Genomic DNA, 17,522 nt, shown 5'->3' with positions numbered 1-17,522 from the left:
TATGGCAGATACTGGTACTCCGGGGTATAGGGGTAGTTTGCCTGCGAGCTGCCTGAATCACACTGGTTATAGTAATTTTGCTGGCTACTTGGTGGCCTGTACTCCACTGGTCGCTGCTGTTGGGTGGGTGGTGTTGGGCGGAACAGGCCAAAAATGCCCATTAAGATATTGTTATAATAAGCTATGGGAGCAGGGTCCTGTAAAGCAGTGAGTGACATCTGCACCATGGTCATTAGGATGGACTGCCTCTCCGGTGTCAATGCTCTAGTTTTACTGGCTATTGTCATCCCAAAGAAATCAAACTCGTCCTCAGTGGTCGTTTTTCTAATCAAATCCAGTGTTTCAGATGTTGCCTTCATGGTGGTGTCCAGGTGTTTTTTTTTGGGGGGGGCTCTCCAGACACCGGCAAGGCAGGATTTTTGAGTACACTAGCTTCTGAGGAACCCGATGGTTCATCAGCTGCAGAAACAGATGTTCCTGCAGCTGATGAAGATGGGGCTCCATCAGAAGGGGTGTCAGTACATGGTGCAAAGATGTAACCTGCTTCACCGGACCCTGCTCCATCTTCTGAATCATCGACTTGTGGAAGTATGTTCCCTTGAGTGCTGTTGAGAGAAAAAACTTAAAAATTATTAATCAAATTTAAAATGCTTTCTATGAGCAACTCTTTGGGCAACTGAAAAAAATATTTTTGCAGACTGCGGTGCCCCATTTTGCATAGCATGATGATAACGCATGCTTGTATTGTACACATTTGTAATCAAGGCATGCTATCAATACACTGTGCGACTTATCAATGCTGACAATCAGCGCCAACGAATGCCAGATAAATAAACATGCCGCATGTCTGAATATTTGGTTGCTCCACAAGCGCTTTATTACACATAGTGAAGATGTACATTACAGACCAAATGTTGGGCTACATCTTCTCATTCAAAGAGTTTTATGTATTTTCATCAGAACAAAAATTGTAGAATCACTATGAAGGCCTAAAAAGTATAAAATTACAAAGGTGAACGGGTGGACTTGACATGCTCGGTTTACACCGTGTAGCATGGAGGTGGTGTGATGGTGTGGGGGTGCTTTGCTGTTGACACTATTGGTGATTTTTTCAAAACTTATGGCATACTGAACCAACATGGCTACCACAGCATCTTGCAGCAGCATTCTATTCCATCCGGTTTTCGTTTAGTTGGACCATCATTTATTTTTCTACATGACAATGACCCCAAATGTAGGGAAGGTGACCTGATGGACGGACTTGTCAGAATAGAGAAAGGAAGGTTTGCACAGTTTAGACAGGTGTCAGTTATTACAGTGGGGAAACAGCTAGGAAAGTGAAGTGGACGTGCAGTACCTTGGGTTGACCATTAGAGGGCAAGGAGGAGTGTGAGCATAGGACTTGACATCAACTTAGGGCTTAAGAAACCGTTGGTCATGGGGGGCGGAGTCAGAGGGAACCGGGAAAGTTATAAATTTGACAGGAGGGTTCCAGAAAGTTCCAGTCCCCAGGGGGAGCTCAAGTGACAGGAGGACTATGACAGTTTGTGCACTGTGAGAGAACCAAACCAGGGGGACTGAGGAGAGAGAAAATCAGGGAGGTGGTCCTGACACGAAAGTACCGCAGCATAGACGAGGCAAGGATGAAAAGCATACCGTATTGAGAGAGACGACTGATCAGCAAAAGTACTGTTGGTTTACGGGCCTAAGGCGGCCACAGTGACGGATCTGACAGGAGCGTCTAAGAGTGAAGAGAGGACGGTGTGTACATGTACCTCCCCAGTGTAAAGTATGGTGTGCGTGAAGCGGCCATAGAAATGGAAGGCCGCGAAGGAAATATTGTGGTGTACTGTGAGGGCCGTCAGTTGGACGGTGAGAGAATAAACTTAGACCTGTTGAACCCGAAACCTGCCTCATCTTGAGTCATTACGTTGCTGCGCGGTACCCTGGGGGACCACCCCCCAGTCCGGCCCACCAACCCTACACAAACACACCTCCAGGCTGTGTAAGGGCTATTTGACCAAGAAGGAGAATGATGGGGTTCTACGTCAGATGACCTGGCCTCCACAGTCACCAGACCTGAACCCTAGTAGTCAGCAGGATCAATGCCGCTAATACGATATCTTCTGCGGCAGGCCTGCCCCAAGGGATGGAAAAAGACTCAGACTGCTCTGTGTGGATTATAAGCACCTGGGGAATACAAATCACCCACCTGTGGATTACAAATTGGGAGCTCTGTGGTGCATCTGCGTTGCTAGCAGAGGATCCGGGGCAGTACCAGGTCCGGAGCAAGATGGCGGTGCTATTTCAGTGCAGAGGAGAGATCCAGGTGTTTACCATTGTCCCCAATGGACTGGGGCCCCCTCCCACGTATCCCTGGGGCAGCAATATGTACCAAGAGGCCGACGCTCCCACATACTGGACCCTGGCAAGTGGGTGGAAAGGCCTGCGGATGCCTCACCCAGCAGAGGGAGTGGCACAGAGGAAAAGTTTGGTTGCCACTGTCTGGCGCCATTCGAGTGCTGCTCATCGGACGATATGCGACGCTGTGGATGTCGGGGCATCGGGCGCCTGGAGTGGCAGTGGCGCCAGGTGGTCGAGTCACGCCAGAAAACGTCTTCCTCAGAGTCCTGGGCAGGAAGCTGGATGATGAGCGGACAAGTGGAGCCTTTGCGGAGCCAGCGGGAGCAGCCACTGAAGATACCAGCAGGGGACCTGCCTGCGGAGCTCCTGAGCCTGGGGGCTAGCCCCGCTGGACAGCAGGGTGAAGAGCGGAGACTGCGGGAGGAGCCGCGTGATGACGTGATGGAGGCCGCGGTGCTGGGGAAGGTGAGAGTTCCCCCGGTCCCACCAGTGGCTCCACAAGCGGTCCCTACCATTCAGCCGCAGCCCGCGGCATCCTGTGTCCCTGAGAGTTTGATCAGGGAAGGCCATACTGTCAACATGGAGCTGAGCGGGGCCTCCTCTCCTAACCCCGAGTCACCCCACTCGGTGATGACACGGCTGGTGTCGCCGGTGCGGAACCTGTCGTTGGAAGATGCTGTTGCGTCCCCCCTGCCAGACGTGACATCTTCCCCGAAGCCAGCCATTACTACTACTATCTTGGCTCCGGCTGAAACTCTGGATGCGGTCCATCTTGGGGCCGCGGCTATGCCGGCGTTGGAGCCGTCTGCAGCCGATGTGTTGGTTCCTGTGGCCCAATCTGTGAGGAATACAGCTGTCCCTGCTCACCACCCAGTCCCAGCGGCTGCTGGGCCGCAGACATCATCAGCCGCCTCTGCCCTGCTCTCATTCCCGGCTAAGTCCCGCCCACCGGACTCCCGGGCTCATATCGGACCCTCTGTTTGGGTAGCGGAGGTCATCAAAGGAAAGAAGGCCAGAGAGCGGGAGATTTGGGGGCTTCTTCATGAAAAAGGAGAGGCTGGCATGGCAGCCACACGATCCCAGGGACGGCTTGTGTACACGAACATACCCAGAGGATATGGGTTCATACGAGATCTTGGGACAGGCCAGAAGGTTTATGTCAACATTACCTCTGTCTGTCATGGCCGGGCTTTGCAGGAGGGGGACTTAGTATCCTATTATAAGGAGTATTGTCCCCACGGTTACTATGCCGTTGCCGTGCTGGCAGAATCCGAAGAATACGAGCCCCCGTAAAGAGAACTGTTGCGGACACTCTTGGTATCCCGGGTACTCCACGGCTGTGGGGCCCTTTCTACTGACCACCAGAAGGTGGATTGAACTGTCAGGAGTTCGTTGAACCGTTGTGCAGGTCATAAGGACAGTTCGCGGTCAGATTTAAAAAAAAATAAAAAAATGTTTATCTGTGGTTTCTATTTTTGTTTTTCTATGTTTGTTTTACAGGACAGTTTACGTTTACTTGTTAGCCTGACAGAGCAAGGATACATAGAAGAGAGAGAGTGTCCATGTCCAAGGAAGGGGTGGGGGAGATATGTGGTGTTTTGTTATAATATGTTGGTTTTAAAGCATTAGTAAAAAGAAAAAAAATTGTAAAAATGGGGTACTTGTGATATTGTAAAGTTTGCTAATTAATATGAACAAGGAATGCAACAGGTCCTTGTAAGAGAGGGTCTGAGCGACCAAAGGGAAGTGTATGTGTTGAGAAGGTCTGGGAGACCAAGACCCCGACCATGACGTGTAACCAAAAGAAAGGCAAAGAGATGGAAGACGTGAGAAAGACAGTCATCCTAGGTCAGGTCCCTGACACCACGGACACCCCTGAAGGAAGAAGGCGGACGCCGACAATGATCTGGTAGGTGTAAGGCCTCGATCATGGCGTACCGAATAGCGGAAGGTGACAGAAGGGGAGAGTAGGAGAAGGTACACGCCGGAAAGAGAATCCAGGTGTACCTAGCCCAATTTGAAAGACGTTGTCATGTGGCGTGCACGCTGGCGAGTAGCAGTAGGCTGCTCGGAGCATGGTGCTCCCGGTTTGGTTCGGCCCCCACGGGTAGTGGGTTTGGCCCAACAGCTGGTCCAACAACAGAAGGTAGGGTAAGCTTCAGAACGACGAAGGCAGGGAATACGATTGTCGAGGACGACAATAGACAAAGGAAGGAGAAGTGTAGGGAAGGTGACCTGATGGACTGACTTGTCAGAATAGAGAAAGGAAGGTTTGCACAGTTTAGACAGGTGTCAGTTATTACAGTGGGGAAACAGCTAGGAAAGTGTAGTGGACGTGCAGTACCTTGGGTTGACCATTGGAGGGCAGGGAGGAATGTGAGCATAGGACTTGACATCAGCTTAGGGCTTAAGAAACTGTTGGTCATGGAGGGCGGAGTCAGAGGGAATCGGGAAAGTTATAAATTTGACAGGAAAAGTTCCAGTCCCCAGTGGGAGCTCAAGTGACAGGAGGACTACGACAATTTGTGCACTGTGAGAGAACCCATCCAGGGGGACTGAGGAGAGAGAAAGTAAGGGGGGTGGTCCTGACACGAAAGTACTGCAGCATAGACGAGGCAAGGAGGAAAAGCATACTGTATTGAGCCGACTGATCAGCAAAAGTACTGTTGGTTTACGGGTCTAAGGCTGTGATGGATCTGACAGGAGCGTCTACGAGTGAAGAGGGGACGGTACGTACATGTACGTCCCCGGTGTAAAGTACGGTGTGCGTGAAGCAGCCATAGAAATGGAAGGCCACGAAGGAAATATTGTGGTGTACTGTGAGGGCCGTCAGTCGGACGGTGAGAGAATAAACTTGGACCTGTTGAACCCGAAACCTGCCTCATCTTGTGTCTTTACGTTGCTGCGCAGTACCCAGAGGGACCACACCCCAGTCCGGCCCACCGACCCTACACAAACACACCTCCAGGCTGTGTAAGGGCTATTTGAAAAAATTAATTAATGGAGATTGGAAAAGACTTAGTGTACATAAAAATCCCCTTAAAACACGATTTTATTAATGATCATAAAAACACACCTTCCCAGTGACGTTGAAAAAATGTCAAAAAATAAACCTAGTATAAGGTGCTGCATAGCCCTACATTAAGGCCTAACTGATACCTTCCTATCCGTGGAGGTTGGCACCCTAATAGTACGATATTGGCGCCCCCACTCAACGAGGACTATCCCTCACTTCCCTAGTGATCCCTAGTATCACAGAGAGGAAAACAATTTCAAGATAGAACAGTAATGAAAAGATCAGAATGCCCTAGGACTAATGCAGACCAAACAGATAATACAACAATAAAGCATAACCCACATCATGATATCATGTGACCCACAAAAATAGCAGCTATTCTCACTTGGAGAGATAAACATCCTCAAATACAATCAGCAATAAATGAAAAGGTCACTTATCATGTCTCATGGGGGACCCTCACTTATCATGTCTCATGGGGGACCCTCAACGCGTTTCCCCGCCGTAGCGGTTCATCAGGAGGAATAGTCCTATCAAAAATATTGTTGCTGCTTCATGCCTGATACCTTCAATAATAGTGGCACCAGAAGTCTAGGAAACCGGATTTAAATAACCGGTGTGATTGTTTTGCATACCACCCACTATCCGGCAGTCCAATCGGTGTGAAGATGCAAATAACTGAGAGCCAGGTGTGCAGCAAAAAATACATCATATACCTGAGAGCCCGCCGCTGCATTCAAAATTCAAAGCGGAAGAAGGGGTCATTAGCGTGCGTTCCACCGTGGGGCGTATCCAATATGGCGCCCATACTTCCGGTCGCGCAACCCCCTCAACGGGTTGTAGCCTCCGGAACCATCCTGTGCGGGCAGAGCGGAGGGGAATCAAAGATGGCGCCGGCACTTCCGGTCACATGTTTCCCCTTAGCTCCCGGACACGCCCATAGATACCAGCAATGGGCGCATCACCAATGTGGGCCGGACCTTTCGATCACATGCTTCCTCCCTGCTCAATAATGTAAACAAACAGAGCGCATCATATGAAATCGCCAGGAGATCAAGAGTCTGCCCGCAATACAGTGTCCCACAGATTTATCGCAGTAAGGATGACCCCAATAAATCTAGTAGTACCAATGTCCTCATATTCGGCTTAATGCTGCACATCAGAAATTCAAGAAATGTAGAAAAATAAAAGTGCATATTGCTATGCGATAAATCAAATCAACCATCCAATGTGGTCCATGCCATACAGGCATCATCCAATATGCCAGACATATAGAACCCCTTATCATAACCCCATAACAGAAAAAAGGGGGGCAAGTTCAACCAACCAGAGACTTAAAAGATCATAAAAAACAGGCATATGAGATGCATTCATTCATCCCATTAGGGAAAACCGATTGCAGTCTGAACATCCATTCACACTCCCGTCTCAGAATTAGATTGTCCAGATTACCTCCCCTAGCCCTTGGTTTGATTAATTCTATCATATTAAAGGTGATGTCACCCATTCGACCCTGATGTATACCATTGATGTGTCTGGCGACAGGAGTATCACGTTTATTTCTGATATCCCCCAGGTGTTCACCCACCCTCACCCTTAATTCTCTAGTGGTTTTTCCCACATAATCCAATGGGCAGGTACACGTGGCCTTATAGACCAGACCTGTTGATTTACAGTTTCCAAAATCCCTCAGATAAAAGGTCTTACCATTGTGTGAACTCATAAAGGTCTTACATTGAAGCATATATTTGCATTTAGTACAGTCCCCACACTTGAAGAAGCCCAAAGGTTTTCTATCTAACCATGTACCCGTTCCCTTGGGTCTTTGGTAGAGGCTGTGCACAAGTCGATCCCCTATAGATCTACCTTTTCTATATGTAATGGAGGGTTTAGGTGGTATCAGCCCCTTCAAGTTCGGGTCAGCTAAGAGTATCCCCCAGTGCTTTTTAAGAACATGGTACACCCTGTCTGACTGACCATCATACGTGCCAATAAGTCTGACAACAGTGTCCCTGACAGTATCTTCTTTTTTTGACTGGAGGAGAGAGGGCCTATCCGCTATGAATGCTTCATGCCATGGCCCATTCAGGAAACGTGGGGGATAACCCCTGTTTCTAAATCTATTATATAGGTCATTGGCTTGTTTTCTATAGACACTCAACTCTGTGCAGTTCCTTCGAACCCTAAGGAACTGTCCTTTGGGTATCCCCCTCCTCAAAGGTTCCGGGTGATGGCTTGTCCATCTCAACAAACTGTTTGTTGCAGTAGGCTTCCGATAGGTACACGTACTAATCCTTCCATCACCATTCTTTGAAATCGTCAAATCCAGGAAGTTAATACTTGTGGTGTGACACTCTGAGGTAAATCTAAGTCCCACTATATTCCCATTGATATACTCAATGAAACGAAGAAAATCTGACTCAGGGCCAGACCAAAATATCAGAATGTCATCGATATATCTGGCCCATAGATTGATAAACGGAGTCCACCACTCCTCTTCCCCCCCAAAAATATGGGTTTCCTCCCACCAGCCCAGGAAGATATTAGCATACGTGGGGGCACAAGGGCTCCCCATCGCAGTCCCCCTGATCTGGTGGAAGTACTTACCATCGAAGAGGAAGTAATTCCTGGTGAGAACAAATCCCAACAATTTTTTAATGAAACAATTATGTGTTTGACACTCAACTGCTCTCATTTGTAGAAAATGGGTAACCGCCTTCAAGCCCCACTCATGTGGAATACAACTATACAGTGCCTCCACATCGATAGACGCCAGCAGGGTGTTTTCCTCCAGAACAACACCCTCCAACAGGTTCAACAGATGTGATGTGTCACGTATATAAGACGGTAATGTGGTCACAAATGGTCTTAGGACTCTATCCAAATATACACCACTATTCTGAGTGAGTGAGTCTATTCCAGAAACTATAGGGCGACCTTTAAGTGGTTCAAACCCCTTATGAACCTTTGGTAATGCATAAAAGGTTGCTATTGTGGGGGAATTCGGAAATAAAAATCGAAATTCATTATCCGAAATCACCCTATTCTCTTTAGCTTCACTCAGAATAGATAATAACTCATTTTTGTATCCAGATGTTGGATTATCCCGTAGGACCTCATATGTGTCCTCATGATTCAGGAGCGCATAGCACATTGCCCTATATTTATTATGATCCAGAAGCACCAGGTTGCCCCCCTTATCCGAGGCCTTAATAATTATTCTGGCATTTTTTTCAAGGCCCTCAAGAGCCAACTCTTCAGAACAAGAAAGATTAGATGGATGACTCTGATTTATACTTGAAATTTTACGGAGATCCTCCTCCACCATCTTGGTAAAAATATCAATACTCAAAACCTCATTATTAGGTGGCATCCTGGTGCTCCTATTTTTCAGAGTAGTGAAGGGGCCCAAACCCCGTGGTTGCTCGTTTTCCCTTAGGAGACTAGTCAGAGCTTCCAGGCCCTCTAGGTCTTCCTCAGCTAAACCCAGTTGGAGACACTGTTCACGATCATGCTGCTTAAAGAAAAGTTTCCATTTCAGATTGCGACAAAATAAGTTCAGATCTTTGACCCAATTAAAGCAGTTAAATGTATTAGTTGGTATAAAATTAAGACCCTTCTGCAACACACAATATTCATCTTTAGACAATTCATATGATGACAGATTGATAATTTGCCCCTGGTCAATTACATTTTTCTCCTCAGGTCGTATCCTACTGTTGGACCTCTGTCCAAAAAAGATTGTGATATAGAGGATGATGATCCCGAGGAGGAATGTTGTACCCCCCTCCCTCCCCCCATATCCCTTTGTCTGTGCTGATTTCTTGGTGGACGCCATCTCGGCCTATTGTGTCCACTTCTTACCCGGAGATTGTTTGAGTTATCTACTCGTTCAGTGTCAGATGTATCAATATCTGAGGAAGATACCTCAGTTTGATTTACCACTTGATATCCGTAAGCCCTGTTCTCTTTAAAATCAGTCAGATCACGTGTAAATTGTAAATGTTTACGATCCTTAAGATTGGTCTGAAACTTCTCGACTGATGTTTGAAGAATATCCTCCCTTCGTACAAAATCTGGATCAGTTTTAAATTTTTTTGCCTTTTCAATTAGATCATTTAGCTTTTTGGTAGATTCCTCAAACAACCTTTTCTCCTCAGTTAGGAGAAGTAACATAAAACGAGTAGAGGACTCAACAGACTCTTTAGTCCAATTAGCAAGAAACTCAGGATTGGCCGTTCGAGGAGAGGGCTGTATATTAATACGTAAGCCCTTGGGTACAATTTTATTTTTAATGTAACTTTCCAACCCCCTTATCTCCCACCAGGATTTTATATTTTCCTTGTAGGCATGATAGAGGTCTTTAAATAAAGTTTTAAGAGAGGGGCTATCAGAATTATCAAGTAATGGATTTGTAGAAAACACCTGGTTGGCATCCTGTGCCCACAGTTCAGTATTAATTGGGGTTGATAAGAAGCTGGCCATATCAGAACAAACTTAAACCAGAAAAAAATAATTAATGGAGATTGGAAAAGACTTAGTGTACATAAAAATCCCCTTAAAACACGATTTTATTAATGATCATAAAAACACACCTTCCCAGTGACGTTGAAAAAATGTCAAAAAATAAACCTAGTATAAGGTGCTGCATAGCCCTACATTAAGGCCTAACTGATACCTTCCTATCCGTGGAGGTTGGCACCCTAATAGTACGATATTGGCGCCCCCACTCAACGAGGACTATCCCTCACTTCCCTAGTGATCCCTAGTATCACAGAGAGGAAAACAATTTCAAGATAGAACAGTAATGAAAAGATCAGAATGCCCTAGGACTAATGCAGACCAAACAGATAATACAACAATAAAACATAACCCACATCATGATATCATGTGACCCACAAAAATAGCAGCTATTCTCACTTGGAGAGATAAACATCCTCAAATACAATCAGCAATAAATGAAAAGGTCACTTATCATGTCTCATGGGGGACCCTCACTTATCATGTCTCATGGGGGACCCTCAACGCGTTTCCCCGCCGTAGCGGTTCATCAGGAGGAATAGTCCTATCAAAAATATTGTTGCTGCTTCATGCCTGATACCTTCAATAATAGTGGCACCAGAAGTATAGGAAACCGGATTTAAATAACCGGTGTGATTGTTTTGCATACCACCCACTATCCGGCAGTCCAATCGGTGTGAAGATGCAAATAACTGAGAGCCAGGTGTGCAGCAAAAAATACATCATATACCTGAGAGCCCGCCGCTGCATTCAAAATTCAAAGCGGAAGAAGGGGTCATTAGCGTGCGTTCCACCGTGGGGCGTATCCAATATGGCGCCCATACTTCCGGTCGCGCAACCCCCTCAACGGGTTGTAGCCTCCGGAACCATCCTGTGCGGGCAGAGCGGAGGGGAATCAAAGATGGCGCCGGCACTTCCGGTCACATGTTTCCCCTTAGCTCCCGGACACGCCCATAGATACCAGCAATGGGCGCATCACCAATGTGGGCCGGACCTTTCGATCACATGCTTCCTCCCTGCTCAATAATGTAAACAAACAGAGCGCATCATATGAAATCGCCAGGAGATCAAGAGTCTGCCCGCAATACAGTGTCCCACAGATTTATCGCAGTAAGGATGACCCCAATAAATCTAGTAGTACCAATGTCCTCATATTCGGCTTAATGCTGCACATCAGAAATTCAAGAAATGTAGAAAAATAAAAGTGCATATTGCTATGCGATAAATCAAATCAACCATCCAATGTGGTCCATGCCATACAGGCATCATCCAATATGCCAGACATATAGAACCCCTTATCATAACCCCATAACAGAAAAAAGGGGGGCAAGTTCAACCAACCAGAGACTTAAAAGATCATAAAAAACAGGCATATGAGATGCATTCATTCATCCCATTAGGGAAAACCGATTGCAGTCTGAACATCCATTCACACTCCCGTCTCAGAATTAGATTGTCCAGATTACCTCCCCTAGCCCTTGGTTTGATTAATTCTATCATATTAAAGGTGATGTCACCCATTCGACCCTGATGTATACCATTGATGTGTCTGGCGACAGGAGTATCACGTTTATTTCTGATATCCCCCAGGTGTTCACCCACCCTCACCCTTAATTCTCTAGTGGTTTTTCCCACATAATCCAATGGGCAGGTACACGTGGCCTTATAGACCAGACCTGTTGATTTACAGTTTCCAAAATCCCTCAGATAAAAGGTCTTACCATTGTGTGAACTCATAAAGGTCTTACATTGAAGCATATATTTGCATTTAGTACAGTCCCCACACTTGAAGAAGCCCAAAGGTTTTCTATCTAACCATGTACCCGTTCCCTTGGGTCTTTGGTAGAGGCTGTGCACAAGTCGATCCCCTATAGATCTACCTTTTCTATATGTAATGGAGGGTTTAGGTGGTATCAGCCCCTTCAAGTTCGGGTAAGCTAAGAGTATCCCCCAGTGCTTTTTAAGAACATGGTACACCCTGTCTGACTGACCATCATACGTGCCAATAAGTCTGACAACAGTGTCCCTGACAGTATCTTCTTTTTTTGACTGGAGGAGAGAGGGCCTATCCGCTATGAATGCTTCATGCCATGGCCCATTCAGGAAACGTGGGGGATAACCCCTGTTTCTAAATCTATTATATAGGTCATTGGCTTGTTTTCTATAGACACTCAACTCTGTGCAGTTCCTTCGAACCCTAAGGAACTGTCCTTTGGGTATCCCCCTCCTCAAAGGTTCCGGGTGATGGCTTGTCCATCTCAACAAACTGTTTGTTGCAGTAGGCTTCCGATAGGTACACGTACTAATCCTTCCATCACCATTCTTTGAAATCGTCAAATCCAGGAAGTTAATACTTGTGGTGTGACACTCTGAGGTAAATCTAAGTCCCACTATATTCCCATTGATATACTCAATGAAACGAAGAAAATCTGACTCAGGGCCAGACCAAAATATCAGAATGTCATCGATATATCTGGCCCATAGATTGATAAACGGAGTCCACCACTCCTCTTCCCCCCCAAAAATATGGGTTTCCTCCCACCAGCCCAGGAAGATATTAGCATACGTGGGGGCACAAGGGCTCCCCATCGCAGTCCCCCTGAGCTGGTGGAAGTACTTACCATCGAAGAGGAAGTAATTCCTGGTGAGAACAAATCCCAACAATTTTTTAATGAAACAATTATGTGTTTGACACTCAACTGCTCTCATTTGTAGAAAATGGGTAACCGCCTTCAAGCCCCACTCATGTGGAATACAACTATACAGTGCCTCCACATCGATAGACGCCAGCAGGGTGTTTTCCTCCAGAACAACACCCTCCAACAGGTTCAACAGATGTGATGTGTCACGTATATAGGACGGTAATGTGGTCACAAATGGTCTTAGGACTCTATCCAAATATACACCACTATTCTGAGTGAGTGAGTCTATTCCAGAAACTATAGGGCGACCTTTAAGTGGTTCAAACCCCTTATGAACCTTTGGTAATGCATAAAAGGTTGCTATTGTGGGGGAATTCGGAAATAAAAATCGAAATTCATTATCCGAAATCACCCTATTCTCTTTAGCTTCACTCAGAATAGATAATAACTCATTTTTGTATCCAGATGTTGGATTATCCCGTAGGACCTCATATGTGTCCTCATGATTCAGGAGCGCATAGCACATTGCCCTATATTTATTATGATCCAGAAGCACCAGGTTGCCCCCCTTATCCGAGGCCTTAATAATTATTCTGGCATTTTTTTCAAGGCCCTCAAGAGCCAACTCTTCAGAACAAGAAAGATTAGATGGATGACTCTGATTTATACTTGAAATTTTACGGAGATCCTCCTCCACCATCTTGGTAAAAATATCAATACTCAAAACCTCATTATTAGGTGGCATCCTGGTGCTCCTATTTTTCAGAGTAGTGAAGGGGCCCAAACCCCGTGGTTGCTCGTTTTCCCTTAGGAGACTAGTCAGAGCTTCCAGGCCCTCTAGGTCTTCCTCAGCTAAACCCAGTTGGAGACACTGTTCACGATCATGCTGCTTAAAGAAAAGTTTCCATTTCAGATTGCGACAAAATAAGTTCAGATCTTTGACCCAATTAAAGCAGTTAAATGTATTAGTTGGTACAAAATTAAGACCCTTCTGCAACACACAATATTCATCTTTAGACAATTCATATGATGACAGATTGATAATTTGCCCCTGGTCAATTACATTTTTCTCCTCAGGTCGTATCCTACTGTTGGACCTCTGTCCAAAAAAGATTGTGATATAGAGGATGATGATCCCAAGGAGGAATGTTGTACCCCCCTCCCTCCCCCCATATCCCTTTGTCTGTGCTGATTTCTTGGTGGACGCCATCTCGGCCTATTGTGTCCACTTCTTACCCGGAGATTGTTTGAGTTATCTACTCGTTCAGTGTCAGATGTATCAATATCTGAGGAAGATACCTCAGTTTGATTTACCACTTGATATCCGTAAGCCCTGTTCTCTTTAAAATCAGTCAGATCACGTGTAAATTGTAAATGTTTACGATCCTTAAGATTGGTCTGAAACTTCTCGACTGATGTTTGAAGAATATCCTCCCTTCGTACAAAATCTGGATCAGTTTTAAATTTTTTTGCCTTTTCAATTAGATCATTTAGCTTTTTGGTAGATTCCTCAAACAACCTTTTCTCCTCAGTTAGGAGAAGTAACATAAAACGAGTAGAGGACTCAACAGACTCTTTAGTCCAATTAGCAAGAAACTCAGGATTGGCCGTTCGAGGAGAGGGCTGTATATTAATACGTAAGCCCTTGGGTACAATTTTATTTTTAATGTAACTTTCCAACCCCCTTATCTCCCACCAGGATTTTATATTTTCCTTGTAGGCATGATAGAGGTCTTTAAATAAAGTTTTAAGAGAGGGGCTATCAGAATTATCAAGTAATGGATTTGTAGAAAACACCTGGTTGGCATCCTGTGCCCACAGTTCAGTATTAATTGGGGTTGATAAGAAGCTGGCCATATCAGAACAAACTTAAACCAGAAAAAAATAATTAATGGAGATTGGAAAAGACTTAGTGTACATAAAAATCCCCTTAAAACACGATTTTATTAATGATCATAAAAACACACCTTCCCAGTGACGTTGAAAAAATGTCAAAAAATAAACCTAGTATAAGGTGCTGCATAGCCCTACATTAAGGCCTAACTGATACCTTCCTATCCGTGGAGGTTGGCACCCTAATAGTACGATATTGGCGCCCCCACTCAACGAGGACTATCCCTCACTTCCCTAGTGATCCCTAGTATCACAGAGAGGAAAACAATTTCAAGATAGAACAGTAATGAAAAGATCAGAATGCCCTAGGACTAATGCAGACCAAACAGATAATACAACAATAAAACATAACCCACATCATGATATCATGTGACCCACAAAAATAGCAGCTATTCTCACTTGGAGAGATAAACATCCTCAAATACAATCAGCAATAAATGAAAAGGTCACTTATCATGTCTCATGGGGGACCCTCACTTATCATGTCTCATGGGGGACCCTCAACGCGTTTCCCCGCCGTAGCGGTTCATCAGGAGGAATAGTCCTATCAAAAATATTGTTGCTGCTTCATGCCTGATACCTTCAATAATAGTGGCACCAGAAGTCTAGGAAACCGGATTTAAATAACCGGTGTGATTGTTTTGCATACCACCCACTATCCGGCAGTCCAATCGGTGTGAAGATGCAAATAACTGAGAGCCAGGTGTGCAGCAAAAAATACATCATATACCTGAGAGCCCGCCGCTGCATTCAAAATTCTAAGCGGAAGAAGGGGTCATTAGCGTGCGTTCCACCGTGGGGCGTATCCAATATGGCGCCCATACTTCCGGTCGCGCAACCCCCTCAACGGGTTGTAGCCTCCGGAACCATCCTGTGCGGGCAGAGCGGAGGGGAATCAAAGATGGCGCCGGCACTTCCGGTCACATGTTTCCCCTTAGCTCCCGTACACGCCCATAGATACCAGCAATGGGCGCATCACCAATGTGGGCCGGACCTTTCGATCACATGCTTCTAGCCTCCGGAACCATCCTGTGCGGGCAGAGCGGAGGGGAATCAAAGATGGCGCCGGCACTTCCGGTCACATGTTTCCCCTTAGCTCCCGTACACGCCCATAGATACCAGCAATGGGCGCATCACCAATGTGGGCCGGACCTTTCGATCACATGCTTCCTCCCTGCTCAATAATGTAAACAAACAGAGCGCATCATATGAAATCGCCAGGAGATCAAGAGTCTGCCCGCAATACAGTGTCCCACAGATTTATCGCAGTAAGGATGACCCCAATAAATCTAGTAGTACCAATGTCCTCATATTCGGCTTAATGCTGCACATCAGAAATTCAAGAAATGTAGAAAAATAAAAGTGCATATTGCTATGCGATAAATCAAATCAACCATCCAATGTGGTCCATGCCATACAGGCATCATCCAATATGCCAGACATATAGAACCCCTTATCATAACCCCATAACAGAAAAAAGGGGGGCAAGTTCAACCAACCAGAGACTTAAAAGATCATAAAAAACAGGCATATGAGATGCATTCATTCATCCCATTAGGGAAAACCGATTGCAGTCTGAACATCCATTCACACTCCCGTCTCAGAATTAGATTGTCCAGATTACCTCCCCTAGCCCTTGGTTTGATTAATTCTATCATATTAAAGGTGATGTCACCCATTCGACCCTGATGTATACCATTGATGTGTCTGGCGACAGGAGTATCACGTTTATTTCTGATATCCCCCAGGTGTTCACCCACCCTCACCCTTAATTCTCTAGTGGTTTTTCCCACATAATCCAATGGGCAGGTACACGTGGCCTTATAGACCAGACCTGTTGATTTACAGTTTCCAAAATCCCTCAGATAAAAGGTCTTACCATTGTGTGAACTCATAAAGGTCTTACATTGAAGCATATATTTGCATTTAGTACAGTCCCCACACTTGAAGAAGCCCAAAGGTTTTCTATCTAACCATGTACCCGTTCCCTTGGGTCTTTGGTAGAGGCTGTGCACAAGCCGATCCCCTATAGATCTCCCTTTTCTATATGTAATAGAGGGTTTAGGTGGTATCAGCCCCTTCAAGTTCGGGTCAGCTAAGAGTATCCCCCAGTGCTTTTTAAGAACATGGTACACCCTGTCTGACTGACCATCATAAGTGCCAATAAGTCTGACAACAGTGTCCCTGACAATATCTTCTTTTTTTGACTGGAGGAGAGAGGGCCTATCCGCTATGAATGCTTCATGCCATGGCCCATTCAGGAAACGTGGGGGATAACCCCTGTTTCTAAATCTATTATATAGGTCATTGGCTTGTTTTCTATAGACACTCAACTCCGTGCAGTTCCTTCGAACCCTAAGGAACTGTCCTTTGGGTATCCCCCTCCTCAAAGGTTCCGGGTGATGGCTTGTCCATCTCAACAGACTATTTGTTGCAGTAGGCTTCCGATAGGTACACGTACTAATCCTTCCATCACCATTCTTTGAAATCGTCAAATCCAGGAAGTTAATACTTGTGGTGTGACACTCTGAGGTAAATCTAAGTCCCACTATATTCCTATTGATATATTCAATGAAACGAAGAAAATCTGACTCAGGGCCAGACCAAAATATCAGAATGTCATCGATATATCTGGCCCACAGATTGATAAACGGAGTCCACCACTCCTCTTCCCCCCCAAAAATATGGGTTTCCTCCCACCAGCCCAGGAAGATATTAGCATACGTGGGGGCACAGGGGCTCCCCATCGCAGTCCCCCTGAGCTGGTGGAAGTACTTACCATCGAAGAGGAAGTAATTCCTGGTGAGAACAAATCCCAACAATTTTTTAATGAAACAATTATGTGTTTGACACTCAACTGCTCTCATTTGTAAAAAATGGGTAACCGCCTTCAAGCCCCACTCATGTGGAATACAACTATACAGTGCCTCCACATCGATAGACGCCAGCAGGGTGTTTTCCTCCAGAACAACACCCTCCAACAGGTTCAACAAATGTGATGTGTCACGTATATAGGACGGTAATGTGGTCACAAATGGTCTTAGGACTTTATCCAGGTATACACCACTATTCTGAGTGAGCGAGTC

This window comes from Dendrobates tinctorius, unplaced genomic scaffold, assembly GCF_039654945.1.
Source record: "Dendrobates tinctorius isolate UK_male_01 unplaced genomic scaffold, ASM3965494v1 ptg000038l, whole genome shotgun sequence".
Classification (NCBI taxonomy): domain Eukaryota; kingdom Metazoa; phylum Chordata; class Amphibia; order Anura; family Dendrobatidae; genus Dendrobates; species Dendrobates tinctorius.
This window is presented reverse-complemented; position numbering follows the sequence as displayed.